At 36.7% G+C, this 21,308-nt stretch overlaps 1 protein-coding gene across 5 annotated transcripts in view; it reads right to left on the bottom strand.

The window, feature by feature from the left end:
• The window catches only part of LOC131072555 (flowering time control protein FY), a 104,448-nt gene extending 95,928 nt beyond the window's left edge, over positions 1 to 8,520 (bottom strand). Inside the window, exons 1-2 of one of the 5 annotated variants that reach the window (XM_058008732.2) lie at positions 8,299 to 8,520; positions 8,129 to 8,190 (exon numbers count right to left, since the gene is read on the bottom strand). The gene's annotated coding sequence lies outside the window, so the exon portion shown is untranslated. The remainder of the gene's footprint in view (positions 1 to 8,128; positions 8,191 to 8,298) is intronic. The other 4 variants (XM_058008731.2, XM_058008730.2, XM_058008729.2 and 1 more) reach the window with 4 other exon arrangements.
• Positions 8,521 to 21,308: the final 12,788 nt, after the last annotated feature.

The raw sequence follows: 21,308 nt of genomic DNA, 5'->3' as shown, positions 1-21,308 counted from the left end.
TCAATTCACATCCCACACATTCATTTTGAGATGACTTGTGAAGGTGCGAAAGGTGTTGAGTTCCATGATCAATTGCAGTCCTCCACTTAAAACCCTTTTTGCATTTCTCTAATATACTTTGCTTGAGAAATAAAAATACCTTTATCTGATTGTACCAAAAATCAAATCATCAACATAAACTACAACAATCAACACATAATTACCTCCTCCTTTGACATATAGATTGCTGTCCACTAGCCCTCTTCTGCTTCCCTACTGCTGTAGCTAACTATCAAGTCTATCATACCAAGCATATGGGGCTTGTTTGAAGCCATAAAGAGCCTTTTTCAACTTGCAAATATAGTTCTGATTTTCTGATAATACAAACCCATCTAGCTGCTCTACATAAACTTCATTCAAATTACGATTCAGAAAAGCAGCTTTAACATCCATTTGAAAAACTTTAAAACCTTTAAATGAAGCAAAGGCTAAGAACATTCTAATTACTTCTAAACGTGCAACTAAAGCAAAGGTTTCATCGAAGTCAATACCTTCTACCTTTGCATAACCTTTGCACACAAGTCTTGCATCAAAGTCAATACCTTCTGCCTTCTACTGGAGTCTCGGCATTGAATTTGCAAACACTTAGACAGGCACTTTAAGTGATAAAATCAGATTACTTGCAATTGCTTTCAAGTAGAGACCATACCATCATGTTTGCAAGGCAGCTATATCGAGCATTTGCAGAGAAAGAGGCTCAAGAAGCTACTTCAAGGGCTATAAAGATCAAGTCCGCCCAAAGGAGAAGGAAGTAGCATGTGGGAGATGTGCAAAGGTTTGAGCAAGTCCGCCCTCCTAAGGAGCATAAGATAAATGAAGTCCGCCCTAGCATGATATGTGGTGCAGAAACTCAACAAAGTCCGCCCTCCTACTTGGGAAAGAAACTCACAAAGTTCACCCTTGATTGGATAAGAAGCAAGTAAATGGTGCACAAACTTAACCAAGTCCGCCCAAGCTTGGAGAATCAAATCAATGAAGTCCGCCCTCATGAGGAACTTGTTAAATTTGGAATAAAGGAATATTCCCATATGATGTCAGCAAAGATCTTGATCAAGTTCAAACTAAGGCAAATTTAGAAAGTTTTTTTGAAATGGGAAAATTGAAGATTAAGTTCAAATCATGGACTGAAATTCAAAATAGAAACTTTCATTTTAGAAATCAGAACTTTCTTAAGTGATTCAACTCAACTCAAAATTCAAAATAGAAAGTTTCTTAGGGGATTAAATCAAACTCCAAATGAAGATAGAAATTGCCTTTAAAGGACCAAGTTCGACTGAGCATCAAAATTGGAAACTTTCTAAGAGATTCAAATCGAGCTCATTAACTGAATGTCCAGATTCGATGTATGGACAAATTAGAAACAAATTTTAAGAGATCTTCTTAAGAATTTGAACTTCATTACAAATACAATTCATTCTTTCATTTTCTCATTTGAAGTTCAAACTCTCAAGAGCAAGTTGAGAATGTTTAAGAGATATTTGGTGCAGGTGAAGGACATTTTGAAGAGCTTTTGCAGATTAGAAGTGATTTCAAAGGAGATTTCAAATATAAGTCTAAGATTTTCAACAATTTTTCACAAGCTCATACAAAGATTTTGGAAGAACCTTGACTGTTTGGAGGGAAAATTCATTAATTTTCTGAGTTAAACTTCTGATTTTACCTCCTTGGCAGCTTCTTTTCCCTTCTTCCTCATTCTTCCAAAGGTGAAAATGGACTCTATGGGCAGAATATTGGGTTCTCAACCTGGTTTTTCTTCAAAGTTTTAAAAAGAAAGAATGAATCCGACAGATTTTCCTTCTTTTCTTTCTCATTTTCTGCCTTGTGAACAAGTCAGTATGATCTCAATCAAGTTGTCTTGGACTTGGTTCTGATTTTCGATTGAAATCAGACATACAGCTTCCTGAGTTTGGTTATGTTCAAGGGATTTTCTTGAGATTTTCAGAATATCCAAGTGCTGAAAAATCCCCTTTAAAGTGCTAAGTGTTGGAGAAAGAGTAAAATTGTGATACACTTGGCTGCCAACCTTCGAAAATTGATGCTCAAAATGAGCATTCTAACTTAATTTCTTTTGGTTTTGCAGATCATAGATGACAACTGAGGTGGGATCATCGCAGAAAACACAAATGGAGTTTCAAGCCAAATTCCAGATTAAAGACAAATCCACAGGCAAGGTTCGTCTGAGCATAAAATTGGCTAAAATTTGGTAAGTATGGGAAAAACTATTTCATAGAAAAATCCAATTTCCTCCATTGTGGCTAAGGCACAGAGGAATTCTTCTCCAAATTCGAGGCACTTGAAAGAATCTCAAGGCATCAAAAAAGAAAAGTTCTCAGACTTGGTGGAAATATAGAAAAGACTTTCAAACTTTTTGGGGAATTTCATCCATAATCCCAGACCTATTGGAGCAATCAGGACAACTTCTTTAAGGATTTTATCTCCTAAAGAATCAAAGACAAGCTCCCAATCAAAATCAGATGGCGACAAGAAGAATCAAATTTCCATACTTAGACAATTTCTTCACACAAATTGGAAAATTCAAGGAGGACATCCAACACGTTGAGGTGGCGCCTCGTCATCTTCCAACCAATCAGATTGTTCCAAGTCGACATGTCCAAGTTCAATGAACCTGACTTATCCACAGAAGCTTCTAGAGGGCACACTTCACAATGCAACAACCTTCTATTTTTACTGTTGGTTCATATTTAGCAAGAAGGACAAGTGTCCCCGAATGTAATTTTCTCATTAGTCGAGGGGTAGTTAGTTGTAACAAACCCTAATTAGGGTTTTTATCTTTTAATCTGAGCCCTTGATCATTGTTTGATCTCGGTCATTCATAATTTTTGGACTCCTATATAAGGTTGCCTCCTCTCATTTGGAGAGTGTGTGAGGTTTTGAAATATTGTTTCATGAAGGTCATTTTTCAAATAATATATTACATGTGTGCTTTCTCTTAAGGCTTTGTAATCCCTATTGTTTGAGTGATTAAACAAGGTTTTCAATTTCTTCAACACATTAGTTTAGAATTTATTTCATGTTGTTAGATTGAATGAAAGATCTAATAAGTATTGGTTTATGGTGTATTTCCGCTCATACTTTTGGTGAATGGATGATTTTCATTCACTATACAAAGTTAGTTTGAGCTTTCCATTTTGTGCATGCTTAAACTTCCGATCATAAGCACATCCCTTGAAGATTGCATCCACTTTGTGTAAGTTGCCTTAAGTGAGGCGGAACAAAGTGTGGTTTATTGAGTTCACCAAATCAATACCGTCTTTGGAATTCATTGGATTAGAGTAGAATTCTCAACCCTTATCCCTTTGGTTTTTCTGAAAGTCTTAAACCCCGAAAATCCCAAAAAGAGAGAGAAAGAGAGGGTTTTAATTGATAAATTCATCTAAGTCCCAAAGTTGTTGACAATTCGTTCAAGCGTAAGTCCCTTTGTGTATTACCAGCAAATCACAACGCCCATTGAGCTTATCCACACGTCAAGACCTAACAAAAGAAATCTTGGAATCACCATATGATCTTCTCACAATCTTAGCATATGCGGTGATTTTTCAAGAGAGGATAAATTATCTTTGAGTATTTTATTCTAATGTTTGGTAGATGATAAAACAGACACCAACAGGCAGTAACATAGATGTTGCTCTTGAGAATTGACAGTGCATAAATAGGGGCCATTACATTTTTTAAAATAATTGATCTAAGACCTCATGCATTTCCATCCTTATCTGAATGTTAAGGCCACTGACATATCACCTATTAAGGTCCGATATAACAATGCTGAAGGGAGTTCCTAAAAAGTGAGACAAGATTCCAATTGGGAATAGTTAATGAATGTCAATATAAACCTATCTATTGATGGGTTTTGTGTAGGTCATATTCTCGATTCTCACAGATACGCCAAACTTCAGATCCTATACTATATATGTTTGAACTTTACACTTACTGTGCATATATGGGCACATGGAAGGAGATTCACTAAAATGTAATTTTAGCATACAAACATTGATGCAACCTGTCATTTTCATAATTGACATACAGCACAAGTATAAACTAATAAGTAATAACAGATTGCTCACATTTAAAACTTAAGTCTCAGACCTGGAATGGAATAGACTTTACTTTATTATGATATTTGCTAGTCTTTTAAGACCAAGTTACATATAGGTCCGAGCCTTCAAATATTCCATCCTCGTCTGGACCCTGAACATCAATATGATATATGTTAGTTTACACATATGTTGCCAAGTTCAATACTGAGGTGAGGAGCACTGTTTTGCATCTATTTTAATGGTGGTTCATTGATAATATGAAATTTTAAAGCTCCAAATAGCTAGCTAACTGTCATGAGTTACATGTACATTTTCTCAGTAGGCTGTCATGAGTTACATGTACATGTTGTTGGTAGGCAGCTACCCATAGTTGCAAAAATTGCCAAATAAGTCAATCTGGTTCACGGGTAACTCATAAAATTACTTAAATCCAAGTAAATACAAAAACTCGCCATGATTGTTTCCAGAAAACTCACAAAATCTGCGAATAACTCATTATTTATGTGAAAAACTCTCCTGCTACATTTTTATGCCCTTTCTGACTCCCACAATGGGTATTTCTCTGCCCGCAACTGGTTTTTTGTGCTTGCAACTTGTACTTTTCTTGCCACTTACTGGTTTTTTCACTAGCTAGCTAACTGTCATGAGTTACATGTACATTTTGTTGGTAGGCAGCTACCCATTGTTGCAAAAATTGGCAAATAAGTCAATCTGTTTCATGGGTAACTCATAAAATTACTTGAATCCAAGTAATAACAAAAAGTCGCCATGATTGTTTCCAGAAAACTCACAAAATCTGCGAATACCTCATGATTTGTGTGAAAAAATCTCCCGCATCATTTTTATGCCCTTTCAAACTCCCACAATGGGTATTTCTGTGCCCACAACTGGTTCCCACTGACTGGTTTTTTCTGATACTCAAACAGAATGTGCCCATGAGCTGCATTTTTCACAGTTGCATCAAGATTGTTCATATTCATTTCAACTTTGTACCAAAAACTGGACATGGAAAGGATCGTTTGTACCAAAAACTGGAGATAGACAGGATTGTTTGTACCAAAATCACTTACAAACTTGGATTGTTTTTCAACAATGTGACAGCATGAGAACACGTGCAGTGCAAGGCAGCAGTAATTTGTGAATAAATTCCAGGAGCTTGTAGCAATGGCACAGTAGAAGTAGCACTTATCGAGGACCCAGAAGAAGTTCTTATTATAAAGTTCATAAAAACTGGGTTCAGATTTTATTAAAAGAAAAGAATTTTATTACAATAATATTTCCTTTCTATGTGTTCTCTACACTATTCTTCCAGAAACATTTTTAAAAAATTAAAATTCATTACATTAACTTTTTAAGTAGTTTTAGATGCTCATTTTTACTTGTACCTTCAAATTTTTGTGGGCTTAAGTTACATGGTAATAATAGAGGCAGAGACAATGTTGAATTCATTTTCTGGTCTGTGATGTGTATTGAACTCTAATTTTGATCTATATATAAAGAAATAAGTAATATGCTCCTTACATTCAATAATATATGTGTTCTTGAAGAAAAATTATAATGTGTTTTTAATGTTCAGAAAATTTGCCAAGTTATCCCCAAAATTTTCACTGGATTTTTGTCAAGTCCAAGCTTTCCAAATTATGCAGCTACCAACATGGCATTGTGGGGTCTTCAATATAAGCCTGCTCCATTTTTTATCAATTATTATTTTTTTATATCACCTCATTTATTACAACAATAATTATCTACCAAATATTTTTTGTAATTTTTCCCAGATTCTTAGGCTGTAACATTGTGTCTATCCAAAGTATAACCTTGACAAAACAGATAATAGAAGACGACTCTCCTTACCAGATAGCAGCAACTAATAAACTCAGTCAGCAAAAGGAGTCACTAACAAAAATCAAGGATTATAGAACCTTAATCCAACAAATAAACTAAATAAGTAATTACAGTCAAAAGAAATTCTCAATCATAAATATTCACTAAATCTTATCATGAAAGATGACAATACTTCATACATATACTAAAGAATGTGTATCGAATCATGAACAGACAATCATGGAAAAATCAACTACCAACTCTGGATCACGCCTTTTACTGAAGATGTGAATATCCAAGTTTATGGAAATTAAAGATGATACTTCTTTTCATAGCAAGTTTTTATTGCCCAGCATCCTAAGCTGGCCAAAATCCAGCGACAAGGGTTTGTTTAGTATAAGAACTGGCAAACTTCTAAAGGTAGCAGCTTTATCTCACATATTAGCTACCTAATTAAGAACTTATAAAAAGGGACCTCAATGAAATTGGCTCCAAACCAAAGGCTTTATGAGTATGGATTATGTTAAGGATTACTAGATTCAACTCCTAGTGAGTTCGGTTGGTAAGGTTGAAAGGTGGCACAGAGATTGGCTATCCTTGATTTCATCAGTCAAGTTTTCTACAAAAGAAACATATCGCATCTACTGCAGAACCTAGGCAAGGTTTATCAGATATAAGAAGTGAACACTTATTTATAATAGCTTAAAATACTCTATTTACATTCCTCTTTATTGTTTTTGGTTGTTTTGACCTTTGATGACCCCAGGAGACTCTCTTGAGCATTGCAGACACTCAAACTCAGCTTTCTATTATACATGATCTGTTTATTTCATGTTGTAACTTTCAACATATTGCAGATCATGTAACTAGAAAGAGGCCGAGCCGATTATTTGTCAGCAATAACACAACCAGAAACTGATTTCTTTAGCCTTATTTTTAGCAGTTTGCCTTGGTCAACTTGTTGCTAACTCTTTTATTATCTTTTAATTATGCGATCTAGATGCTCAATTTTCTGATAAAAAAGAGATTGTTTTATTGAATGACGAATTCTGATTAGGTGAATGCTGGCTGCTAGACAGTGTCTAAGGGTAAGGGCTCGCTGCATGGTGTTACTATATGTTTATTTTGTTTTATTGGTTGGATATATGGTCAAGGCGCAGTCCAAGGTCTCTCAATCATCTCATACATGTATTTCATCTCTAATTGACCTTAAATATTGGATTCCGTTTCTTTCCCATTATTCCCCTCTGATAAACACAGTAAGCAAATGCAGAAAAGATCACAGAACATATATTTCTTGACAGCTTGAATTGCATTCTTTGGCCATATCAGCCCATATGCATTATGTTAATAAACCTTAGTTTGATTTTAAATGTCCATGAAATTTGTTTAAAGCTGATTCTCTTCCCAAATAAATAAAATTATAACATTAAAGGCACACGTACCTCATAAGGGAATTCACATGCTTAAAGCCAGATAGACGTAGGTTGTACATCTCTTTGAGCAATATAAGTTTTATGATAAACAATACCAAGTTAAGATTTCATAAAGTAGGTCTCATGCACCAAATTGGTGCCACCCTTGGCACTAAACAAAATGACATTGTTTTTTAATACAATGAAATTCAATCGAGCATATGATGCAATAGTCAAATTTGTAAGAACTAAGGATTTGATCATAAGTTTTACAAGTCTTTTCTTCTCTTTTGCTACTAATTGGTGGTGACCTCAAACGGCTACCTTTCACTTTTATAATTATAACGAATTGCAACAAACCCAACAATATAGTAGTTAAAGGCTTCTGAATTATGTAGCATGAAATTAAAATTTGATCACAGGTCGCTGCTTTTTTCCAGGAGCCTTTTGCTACTCATTGTGGACAAAAGAATCCTTGAAAATAGTCAACCAATTTTCCCCCAACAAAGCAAATATACTTAAGTAGCCAAAAGGCTTACTGCTAGAATACAGACAGACAAACAAAAGGACAAGCGTGACCAAGGTTAAAATCTCTCCACTGTAATAAGTGGCTCATAACTACAGCCAATATGTGGCAGCCAACAAGCTCACCCAAACTTTGCCCAAAAAACTTATAACAAAGAAAATGGAGAGAGAGAGCTAATCCAAAATATCAATGCAGAAGCCCTAAGCAATAAACATGTGATAAACTAGAGTCATAATAATAAAAATTAAAATTACAAGGGTTTTAAAAAATACCTGTAGATGCCAAGAAGGGTTATATTATAACTTCGCAACTCTTACTGCAGCTCTTTAAACCCCTGCAAACACCCAGAATTCACTAATGAGGCTATAAATTTTTCGCAAAGATTTTTTAAAGTGGAAATCCCGCCTAAACTAAGAATAGATGCTGTGCGAGAATTATCTACCTTTAAGAAATTCTTCCACCGTTAAACAGAAATTCCACTGATTTGCATATCAGACGATACTTATATTAAGAAGAACTTTATATGGTTTGGGTGGGCAAAAAGCAAGTCCGTAAAGCGAAAAATTACAAATAATAAATAATAAAAATGGTGAACAGTTATCTTGTAGTAGTGATGGATTGAAGAAGAAGATTATTTTAACGTTCACGAGATTAAATATAGTCTATAGGACAAAACTGCCAACCCCACTAATCAGTTCTGCATTTCAGCTCTCTTCTTATGCAGCGTGAATTGTACCCCCAACAAATTTATATTGTGGCATTTTTATTTTTTATTAGATAATGGTTTGAGAATAAAATTTCAAAGATATACTTCAATGGAGATTCTAATAAAGGTGGTTTTTTTATTATAAAAGTGTCATTGTTGTTTTTATAATATTGAAATAAAGGTAGTTGTTAATAAAAAGAAGGTAAGAATTTTGTGAATAAGATTTGGAATAAAAATGGCATGTTAATGGGCTTTTGAGGGTTAATCCCCACAGGAAGGGTGACAAAAGTCAGGAATGGGTTCCGCCAAATAAGGGCTTGATCAAGGTCAACTTTGATGGGGCTTCTAGGGGGAATCCCGGGATCTCAGGGGTAGGGGTCATAGCTCATGATGAGTATGGAAGTATTCTAGCTTTTGGAGCTAAGAGGTTGGTGGATGGTACGAACAATGAAGCCGAGTGTCAAGTGGCTTTAGAAGCCATTCTTTTGGCAAAGAAATTGGACGTGGAGAAACTCCATCTTGAGGGGGATTCCCAGATTGTGTTGAATGGGATTGCTAAGGGTCGGATAGAGGCCTGGCATCTTGACAAACACATCAGAAGGATGAATCTCCTTATGTGCGGGTTTGATGATTTTAAGGTTTCGCATGTTCTAGGGAAGCAAACGTTGAGGCAGACAAGCTCTCGAATGTTGGAGCTAATGGTTCTTTGGATAGCAACTTCAATTTATTTGAGGACCTACAGAATGTGTGTTCTCTTTAGTTTGGTTGATTATGCTTAAGAAGTGAAAAGCGAACCCGAGTTGTGTTTTTGAGTTTGGTTTGATTTGTTCTTGACACTGGACTTGAGGGAAGAGATGTGTCACATGGCTTGTGACCTTCGATCTGGTTGCAAGTTGCAATGGCGGCATAGGAATGATGATGGTAGTAATTGGGGGGCTGATCAGATGATGATGCATGGTTTAAGGTGTTACGTGTGGAGTAATTATTTCTTGATGTGGCGCTGGCTATTTTAGGGCCTAATCTCTTGGTTTTCTAGCACTCCGTAGTGGTTGGTTTTGGTTTTGCTTGTGAGTGCAGGTTTCGGACGAGAGAGTGGGGAAGGATGGAAGCCAATTTCTCCCTGTCTACAAATGGACAAATGCCTGCATTATGTGGTTCAATATCATGTAATCGACAGTTGAATGTTTTTAGGGTTGATGGGGAAGTGTTTTGGAGGGTTGTGCGCTTGATGGTCGAGGAAGAATTTATGGTTTCCGATTGCCGATCACGTACAAATTTGGGCATCTCATCCTTGTTTGTGGCGTTGGCCCTGACGGTGGGTGGTTCGACAGAGGAGGTGATGCGGGTGACATATTTGGAGCTGAGACCTAAATGGTTGAGAGGGTTGGAGGAGGTGGTGGCTCGTGCAGAGATTGGCAAAGGTCTGAGAGTGGTGCAAGGACCATGGCGACGGATTGGTGTGGAAACGGGAGATGTTCAGTCGTTGGTGGTTTGGTCGGTGTCCTGAAGAGTGGATGCTTAGATGGAAGATGCAAGAAAGGGGTGGAGGGAAGTTGTGAAGTTTGTGCGAGAGCTGGGACCGATGGAAAGAGCAAAATTGTGTTGCAAACAGACCCCAATTAAGTCGGAGGCTCCTATGGATGAAGATGGGCGGCCTCTGGTCCGTCATCAAGTCCCTCGGAAGCAAGCGAAGGTGGTGGAGCGCAGCTCGCTTCAAGATGGCAGGTCGGGTACCATGCTAGGTGGCGGGCGAGAGATACATGTGGCAGGTCCCAGTCAGGGCATTCCTAATTTCTCAAGGGGAGAGGCCCTTGGTTGGTTTCGATAGGCTGGCCCCATGGGGTTGTCGGGTTTTGGGTGGGGAAGTTTTTTTGTATGGCTTGTTTTTGTGGTGGTAGGCTATGTAGGTTCGGTGTTTATCTCGGGTTATGTTGGTTTTGTAGGGGCGAGACCCCATGTTGTGGTATGCTAATGATCAACTTTAAGCATGTAATCTTTCCTTTTTAAGCAATATAAATCTATCCTGGTTATCGATCAAAAAAAAAAGCTTTGGAATAAAAATATTAGAATAAGATATGAAAAAAAAATTCAAAATTAGCATAATAATTTTTTTGTGATAACATATAAATCAGATTTCATGAGAAGGGGAGGCAATTCGATACATGGGTAGGGCACGCAAATTTGGATCTGTCGATTAAGGAATTGCAAGTCTATTGAGGGCAAGATTAGCAAAGACAAAGGGTGTATGGAGATTTCAATCTGGAGGTAAATGAGAGAGGCAAGGGAGAGAGGCAAGGAAGCAATGGAACAATTAATGGGGAAAAAAAGGTTTGTGGAAGGATAAATTTAGGGTACTGGATAGAGGGAACAGGTGAATCCATAATGGTGCCTCGCAACGTATGACTAAGTCAACTAGTATGGAGCCCCTAGGAGAACAATATGAACAACATCGACAAAGTTTCTTTGAAGAAAAATGGAAGCATATTTGGAAAGATAGAGAGAGCAAACAAGTGTTCAATGGATAATTTGTGAAAACCCCAACATGAAAGAGGCATGATCCAAATTGGCAACACAGTGAGAGAAACTCTACATTTGGGCATGGATGTGGTATTGAGATCCAGGTGATGAAAGATTTTTTTTTACCTCGAGCAATAGTTTGATGCATTTCTTTCTTTCTAGATAATTTAGATCAGATGATCCAACAAATGAAAGAGGTTGCCCTCTTTGTCAAATGGGGTTTGGGATGCTCCAATCCCTAAGTTGGAACAATGGTGTGAAAGTTATTGGGGTCAAGTTAGTCTGAAATCCTGACAATTAGCTTTTTTCTAATTGATTCCCTAATAAGTAGATGAAAACCCAAGTCGTGAATAATGGCCCTTGTGTTATGGAAGTGATGGGCTTCCACATCAAGGATTGGAAGTCGAATTTTGATCCCTTGAGACAATCCATAGATGAGGCACTCGTACGGATCACGCGCTATATAATCTTCTAACTGAATATTAGGATATAGAAACCCTAAAAATCATTGGAAACATATCAAGATCATTCATGGAAGCAAATAAGAACCTAGTAGATAGAAAATATGGAATGTATACAAGATTGTGTTGTGATGTATGAAAATAGAACCAAGTAGCTAAGACCTAATCCCACTCTAATCCACACATTGGAATACAAGAGAGCCTAAGGGAGATATTTCACTTTGACTACTTCTTATGAGAGAAAGAGAGAGTTAAGGAATATCTCTTAGGGTTTCTATTCATTTGTTGATAATGAAGGGGAGATGTGCAAAATATGATGCAATAACCAACTATGGTAGGAGATGAACAATGAAGCAAACATAAACTAAAAATGTAGAATCTGACTGAACTAAAACCAAGAAATTGAAAGCTCCCCAAAATGAACTCAGAAGTGCACCTGTTACTGAAATTTGGTGCAGACTGGGCAGGACCAGGGCTCCACACCCTAGTCCCTATCACGACAAAGAGTTGAAAACCTGGATCTGAGACTTTGAAGGTAAAAAATGTTGAACTACCAAGAAATGATGCAAAAATCAAGGGACCAAGGCATCACACCATGGTCCTAGAGCAGGACGCCACACCCTAGTCTCTGAAAACTGAGACCTAACTCTGTGACTAGGTATGCACCTATGTCTTCTGTCAGTCCCAAAAATCGTGTGTTTGTTGGATTCCTATACCTGCACCTACAACTTAAAAAACGGTGTCTAGGTGGCTATATAGGGTTTTTCCTTAGTAAAACCCCTTATTTTGGTGGTTTCCACCTCCACAAATAGCTGATAATGTACTAAAAATGAGTGTGCAAGAATCTTGTCTATATGCAATATCCTAAAATAATGAGAAAGTAAATCTATAGTTCTACCCTACACTTTGGAGAACAAACCCTAAATGACTGTAAATGTAAATACAAATGCTTCAAATCACTAATGCAATAGTAAATCTAAAAATGATTGTTGTGAAGCTCATACAAAGACATGAAAACAACATGAAATCATACCAAACCCTGAGGGGGAGGTACAAGCCAATCAACAGTCGATGAACTCCTATTTTTCTTTAATGTCTTCAAAGCTCCTAATTGATATTGAAGATGATTGATGAAGGCTTGATAAATGCTTGATTTACTGATTGTAGACTCCACATAACCTACTCTTTCACTTCATAAGAGGCTCCTTCCAAATTACTTGATGGGTTGTTGGATTAGATGTCTCAAATGAGAAAAGGAAAGGCTATATATATGAAACCCTAACTTTGTTTTGAGTCATAGGTCGACTGATAAATAATATTTTTTGCCATTTTTTTGGATTTGAACATTAAAATAGCATCAAAATATGCTCCCGAAATTCGGGGAGAAAAAGTTGGGACTAGGTAGCTAGCTACCTGGTCTGACCAACTTTTTGTCAAATTTTTGGGGAAGCAAGATATTGTGATTTTAGAGCTAACTCCAAGAGTGTGGGAATTTGAGGCATCTAGATATGTGAAATCGGGCCTTCAAGGTCGAAATAGGACATAGTTAGGAGTTTTGATGAAATAATTAATTGGGAGAATAAAATAAAAAGGGGCACACTTAGGGTAAAGGGCCCAATTTTATAATGTGTAGAGTGATGAAAGAAGACTTTAGATTTAATTAAATACTTAAAGAGAAATTGAAATACAAGATGCAAACACACTAAGGCGGGTGCTAACCTAAGCATGTAATTGTACCACCTAATTAAGGGTGTACAATTTATTTAATGCTACATTTAGCCCCCACTTTAGCAGTCATATGACCCTACGTGCATATGCAAGCTAAAGTATAGAAAAATAAACATTCGTAAAAAAGGATATATCCAAAAGGTGTTGAACAAAGCCCCCAATAGTATCTGTAGTACATTGTTAGAAACCGCATCTTACAAAACCACTTGATAGATAAAATCACAAAATCACCTAAATGTTTACTAGGGTAGCGATGAAATTCATGGGTAGCTATATGCCCCCCTGTTTCAGCTTGCTAATTTTAGTGAGGTGAAACAAGGTATCATGTCTACCACAATGAATTGTTAAGGAAAAATGATGACAAATGCTCACAACAAGGTTTGATGCAAGATCAAAACCAATGGAGAATCATTTGGTAAGAAAGAGAACTAAATCATAATTTCAACACAACCAAGAGTGTGAGGATTGGAGCTCACAAGATGAAAGATTATGCAGAATTGGGTTTTAGATAAGAACTACCTTCTAAATTGTGAAAAGGATGAAGAGATAACTATTCAAAGACACCCACCTTCAAAAATAGAGGGATCTTTGATAAAGATGACATCTTAAAAAGGGGAGAAGGAAAATAAGAATACCTACCTTCTCCAATATGTAGGAAAAGAGGTTTCTTAATGAAGGATTACACACTTTTACCATGGAGAGATTGTTCATGAAGGATGTATCATTCCCAATGAAGAATAAGTCCTAAATAGGGAACACATATTCTATGCAAGAGATGAAATCCATTTGAAAAATGCAACTCAACAAAGGAAAGGTGAATCTTTGGAGAAAAGAATATAAGATTGAGATATCACCCTTGCCCCCCATGGATAGAGGCAAGGACGTCAAAGAGAGATCATTTATAAAAGAAACACTCTTGTAAGAGGAAAGAGTTCCTCTTCAAGGATAAGCACATCCACAACATAGAAGGGTTCAATATAAAAGATATCACGCAATGAAGAAAAGGATTTGATGAACGATTATATACTTCCAACACCAAGGAAGAGGTCCTATTTAAGGATGTGTACATTAAGATCCTTATTAAGAATACTTAATATGAGAGAGGGAATTCTCAATAGGAATATACACCTCTAAAACAAATAAGAGATCCTCACAAAACACACTACTTCACAAAGGGTAAATTTGTATTCTTAAGGAGGAGTAATGTTTTAAATCACTCGTGCCCCCATACATAGAGATAGGAGGTGGGAAAAAATAGGCTATTATGTTGCTTCCAAAGTATGATTTCACGTGAAATTGTACTATCATGAATGACAATGAGCCCCCAGTAAGTGAGCTACCATTGTCACATAATGATGAGCAACATAATAGCCACTAATGTTATTTAAATGTATGATAGTTTGGATGAAGAATTTTACTATGACATGTTAAATGCTCTATGTATAAGATGATAAATATTGTAAAGTCTTGATCAAGAAAGTAGTTTGTAGGAGAAGAATAGGCCACTAAGTCATGCTCCTCTTGCACACAAGAAACTTTAGTAAAGGGACAAGTGTAACTCATTAGGGCCTTATTTCTAGAAAAAGGGATATTAGAATGAATAGAAGATGAAGCCTCATAAGTAGGATTAGAAATATCTTGGGCAGACTCATAAAGAGACTTGTCAATCACCATAATTTCCTTATGAGTGGGATGAGTGTTGAGAGAAGTAGAGGATGATCTAATTGAGGTGAAGTCATCATCACTAATAAATATAGCATTCACATTGAGATGTGGTCTTTTAGAAGCTTTAGTAGGATTTGAAGGATTATATCCAAGTCCAAAAGTGGCTTCATATATGTTATTTTCTAAAGGAACCTCAATCCCTTGTTCATTTATACCACAACCACTACCATTATATCCACTCTTAGCTAAGGTGTGAAAACCCGGACCATAAAGGGATACCATATCGGAAAGAGATGGTGGGGCCTCATAGGACTCAATGCCATAAGTAGATGAATAAGAAGAAGATTGTGAATAATTGTTTGGATTAGAAGCAACCACGAAATTGTTACGTAGTTGTTTAGACAAAGTGGATTGCTTTTTAGGTTCATCCTTATTCTTTTCCTCCTCAATCTTAGATTCTTTCAAAGATACCCTATATTCTTACACAAAAGTAGGATTAAAGTCCAGAGATCCCCAATTGTCATCTGAGAGTACCCCTTTGGGAGAAAAGATATCTTTAGGAAGGGATGGTGATTTAGAGTTAGTGGAAGAAGAATCAGGAGTACTTGAAGATGTAGGAGTGTTTGAAAAAGAATTAGAAATATTCGAAGAGGACGAGGTTGAGCTTGTAAATTTGTATCAGCAAACAAAGTATGCATCTTATTGTTATAGATGAACTTAAGTTGCCTATTCAAAGTAGAAGGGGCAACTTGCATACCGTGAAGCCAAGGTCATCCTAATAGATGATTGTAGGTTAGTTTATCGGGCATGACGTGAATAGGTGTGGGTAAAATAATAGGTCCCGCCTTAATAGGCAAGGTTATAATACCTAAAGAAGATATAGCAACATTATCAAAGCCATGGATAGTAAGAGAATATGTTTAAATAAGAGATGTATCCACACTGATCTTATGCAATAAATTAATGCTACAAACATTAAGGCTAAAGCCATTGTCAATGATGGTTCTTCTTATAGCATTCCCATTAATAAGGGCAATGATCATGAGAGGATCATATTGATGTTGAATCTTATGAGACGACAACTCATCTTGTGTAAATACAATTTGAGCTTTAGATTCATTCATAGGATCAATCAAAGAAGCCATATTATTAGGTGTCATTGTAGGTGGGACACATAAGTTCTTTAAACCATCTTGTAACATTCCATGATATGTGGATGAAGTTTGGATCAAATCCCAAAGAGATTTCTTGGTAGGCATAGCTTTAAGTTGTTCAATAAGATCATACTCCTTACTAAGAGTTTGTGATATATGAGGTGTTGGTGGAAGAATAGGTTGAGAAGCAGGAAGTGAAGGGGGAATAGGAGGATTAGGTTGCTTATTGTTTCACGTGTTATATGTATGGGCAATTAAATTTTAACTCTCTCAGGTGATTTGTTTAGCATACTCATTAGGACTTTTAGTGGGATATCCTCCTCGCACAGTAATAACCGATTTTTTGGCAGTGCAAAAAACATCATTACTATAACCACCTTGAACCACAAAGAGAGGCTTGTTAAGAGGTTGATAATTTGAAGAAGTAAAGCACCTTGAACTATGAAGAGGGGCTTGTTAGGTGTTCCATAACCATTCACATATATCATATTGATCGAAGATGGTTTGGAAACATGTGAAGAAGGTTTACAAAAGTTGAAATCATCAAGTTGTTCATGAAGAAGATTATCAACCTTAAACATTTCTTCATGAGTAGGATTTTCTTTAGATTGAGTGAAAGGGATATCCTCATAGAGGGGATTATTAATGATAGTGACCCCTTGTAACCTCTTAACATTCCCTTGTTCCAAAGTATCCTTACAAGGGGTGTAAATTCTAGAAGGAGGATCAACATCATTCATATGATAAAGATTATTGAAAGAAGTGTTTATAGTCCCTTCTTGCACAAAAATGTCATCATGAATAGGATCAATTTTAGGAGAGGGGTTACCATCAGTCATCAATGATTCATCCCTAGTAGGAAGAGAATTGAAATAAGATGTAGTTTTAGTAAGGGAAGGTAGGTATCATATCATCTTTTATCACCAAAGGATTCACATGGGGGAGGTACTCTCTATGAGAAGGATTAGCATTACTTTTCAAAGCTTCATCCTTGGGAGGGACATCTTTGAAAGAAACATGAACAATGTCTTCTTGAACTAGAGTATCCTCATAGGGGAGGGACAAATTAAGAGAATAATCAATACCATCATCTAATGGTTCATCCCAAATAGAGAGATCATTGAGAGAAGTGTTACAACAATCTTCTTGCATTATGGTGTCCACATGGATAGGGTCAATTTTGGGAGAGGGAATAACACTATTATTAATGCTTCATCTTTAGGAGGGGGAGCATTAACAAAGTTTTTATTGAAACCATCCTCTTGCCTCAAGATGTCCTTAATAGGTTCCTTAAGAAGGAGATGGAGTGTTAGAGCAAGGTCTAAGAAACTATTATGAAACATTTTTTATTTTTATGAAATGAAAGAAATAATGGAAGCAAAGAAAGTAAACCGGATGTCTAAAATTTGAAGTAGCTATGTGATACACTAAATGCAAGCATGAAAGTGCATGAGCTATATATTTAAGAAATGAACACACAATGCATGTAATAATATTTTTGATAGAAAATAAACATACAATCAGAAAATGCAAATCTAAGAAGGTTGGATTCATGTTGAGTTCACTAAAATGTGATGTATGAAAATGGAACCAAGTAGTTAAGACCTAATCCCACTCTCATTCACACATTGGAATACGAAAGAGCCTAGGGAGATATTTCACTTTGACTACTTCTTATGAGAGGAAGAGAGAGTGAAGGAATATCTCTTAGGGTTTATATTCATTTGCTGCTAATGAAGGGGAGATGTGCAAAATATGATGCAATAACCAACTATGCTAGGAGATGAACAACGAAGCAAACATAAACTGAAAATGCAAAATTTGTCTAAATTGAAACTAAGAAACAAAAAGAAGAATTGGAGAATGAACTCAGAAGTGCACCTGTTATTGAAATTTGGTGTAGACTGGACATGACTAGGGCGCCATGCCCTGGTCCCTATCAGAACAGAGAGCTGAAAACCTAGATCTAAGACTTTGAAGGCCAAAAATGTTGAACTGCTAAGAAATGATGCAAAACTCGGGGGACCAAGGCGCCATGCCCTCGTCCTGGACCAGGGCGACTGAGACCTAACTCTGTGACTGGGTCTGCACCTATGTCTTCCGTTGGTCCCGAAAATCGTGTGTTTGCTAGATTCCTGTACCTGCACCTACAACTTGAAAAATGGTGTCTAGGTGGCTATATAGTGTTTTGCCTTAGTAAAACCCCTTGTTTTGGTGGTTTCCACCTCCACAAATAGTCGGTAATGTACTGAAAATGTGTGTGAAAGAATCTTGTGTGTATGCAAGATCCTAAATAAATGAGAAAGTAAATCTAGAGTTCTACCCTACACTTTGGAGAGCAAACCCTAAATGAGTGTAAATGTAAATACAATTGATTCATCACTAATGCAATAGTAAATTTGAAAATGAATGTTATGAATCTCATACAAATACATGAAATAATGTGAAACCATACCAAACCCTAAGGGAGAGGTACAAGCCAATCAATCACTAATACATTTGGCCTCAAGTTCCAACGAGCATTTCCGACGATCTATGGGATTTCTTTTGCTTTGTCGGATTGATTTGTTTTTTTTTTCAAAAATTTCCCTGTGTTCGTCGGAATTCCGACATGGTAAAATTTCACGTCGAAATTCCGACTAAAAACTGACATCTTGAAATTTCACCTCGGCATTCCGACGAACATGGATTTTACTTGTTGATCGGCATGTGTTGGTCTGATGATTTTCACAGCCTTTGGATGTCTTCTTACTCATCAGGATAACATAAGCCAATGACCTCTCTTCATACTGATCGGTGCGATTTATCCCGCTACTCTCATCAACCATCGGGATAGCTTAAAATGTGTTCAGGCGATGGGCATGATTTCCCCGATGTCTTTTCCCTTGGCATAGCTCCTCTCGATACGTTATGTCTCCTCAACATAATCTCTGACCCTAATCGTCTTAACCTTTGTCGATGCTTTTTACTTTTGCTAGTGTCCATAAGGAAAATTCTTGTCGATAGCATCATCGGCTATCAACAATACATCATCTCTGCTTTGCCGCTAGTGTGTGTTGTGCCGATGGACTTCTCTAGTGTATTATATCCCGATGACATGCTTCTAGTTGTGTTACCATCTGGTTGACTTTTGTCGATAGTGCAGATTTCATATTTCACGTCGAAATTTCGACGAACACGTGGTATTTAAAAAAAAAGTAATTACGCGCCATCATTATATGCGGGCTCATCAAGATGCAAAAATTGGGAGGAAGCGGGCACAATTGCTACAGATAGATGTTGATGAAGAATTCACCCATGGCAATGACAAGCAACCTTTTTCTCATTCACAATCCGCTCTTTCTCTTTCTCATGAGTCCCTATTGAAAATTGAATGCGGAACCTCTTCCTTGCAAATTCGTCGCGCATGGGAAGCAACCCATTGGAGCTAGAAACTGTAAACCCCAGGGAATTCACTCTACTTTTACTCACAAAATTCAAATTAAAAAATATTGCAGCAACAGACGGCGGTGCCATTGATCCACGACAACCGTCACCATTATTGTTACTACCTCTTACCTCCTGCGCTTCATGTTGTGTACTATATAAGAGGTTGGTCTTTTCGTTCTTGTCATCAAGATTTATTTGCAAGTTCCTTTGCTTTCCTTGCATTCTCTTGTTCACTTTGTTTAATGGTATCGACTTTGGAAAAATATGGATCGTCAACCTCCTTAACCTCTCCATTTTGTAGCTGCTAGTTATAAAGACAAGTTGCTAGACATACCAATCGTCCCAGTTATGATTCACTATCTTTCTGTCATCAAAATATTCAGGTCTTGATTCAGTTATAATTTGATCTTGTGTAATGAGAATCCCAAACATAAGTCCATAATTGAACATGTTGCTCCTCCCCTTGGTTGTTTATGATGTTAAGCCTCAATTCCTCGGGCCACATACCCCCAAAACGTCCACAAAATAAGATTAAATGCATCAATAACGAGTAAAAATTAAAATTAGGGCAATTATTAGGGCACAATTGTTGCTGTAGACACCCAAAATTGTCCAGTCTAATTAAATAAATATTTTATTTATTTAATTATCTAAGCCTAATTCTTCTATTAATTAAATAAATCTTTATTTATTTAATTAATTCATTTATCCTCTTCTAGCCTTATTTCTCATTTAAATAAATACATTTATTTATTTAAATTATCCCTTTCCTAAATTAAATAAATATTTTATTTATTTAATTATCCTACTTCTTCTATTAATTAAATAAATATTTATTTATTTAATCAATTCATTAGCTTTTTCTACACATGACACATGTCATTCATCTCTTAATTCATACACTACCTACCTCTTTCATTATTTTGGTATTTCTTTTACCTACCCTATAATCATAGCCGACCTCCTTTTACACCTCTCAATCTTATCCCTCTATTTCATATTGTGCCTTCTATTTAAGAAGATGCCTCCTTCATTATCAAACCCTGATCATTCTATGCATTCTAATCAATCATCCTAATGACCTAATCTTGAAGACTTGGCTACACTACGATCCTACTTGCAACCACATTCCGTTCTTTGTTGAGCTCTTGTGCATATAAAATCTGAGAGCAAATATATCAAGCAAGATCAATGGAGATAGGAAGAATGGAGATCAAAACCCTATTGGACATGTGATGGTATAATCCTTGTGATTTCATTTGATTTGCATTGTCTTAGGTAATCTTCATATGTTATGGTGGATCTTTGTTGATTGTTAGACTAGGGTTTGGTGGTTGAATTCATTTAGTCTTTCAATATTGTTATTATTGTATCCATTTTCACCATACACATTTTGGCACGCCCGGTGGGACTCTTGTCCCTTTGCATTTAACCCTTTTGTTGCAGATTTTGCGTTTTTGAAGTTGCAGATCGGACATTTTTCCACGACATTTTAGGTATTTCCGCATCTGCGAGTGGTCAGATCGCGTCTCTAAGTTTCAGGAGCGTCTGCGGAGGCGGGAATCATGTCTGTGTTTTCAACAAATTTTGTTTTGCAGGTCTCAGACAGGGGCGTCTGTGTTACATAATCGCGTCTGTGTTACTTCTGATCGCGTCTGTGTCCGAGAAGGGCGTCTGTGTGTTTTGGCCGCGTCTGTGCATCACAGAACCGCGTCTGTGTCTGGTATAACAGCGTTTGTGTTTTTACTGTTTCGGAATTTCAAACTTTCTTTGATTCGGTTTTCGGATTTCG

This window comes from Cryptomeria japonica, chromosome 10 (genome assembly GCF_030272615.1).
Source record: "Cryptomeria japonica chromosome 10, Sugi_1.0, whole genome shotgun sequence".
Lineage (NCBI taxonomy): Eukaryota > Viridiplantae > Streptophyta > Pinopsida > Cupressales > Cupressaceae > Cryptomeria > Cryptomeria japonica.
The sequence above is the reverse complement of the archived record's forward strand: the minus strand, read 5'-3'. Positions and strand labels throughout refer to the sequence as shown.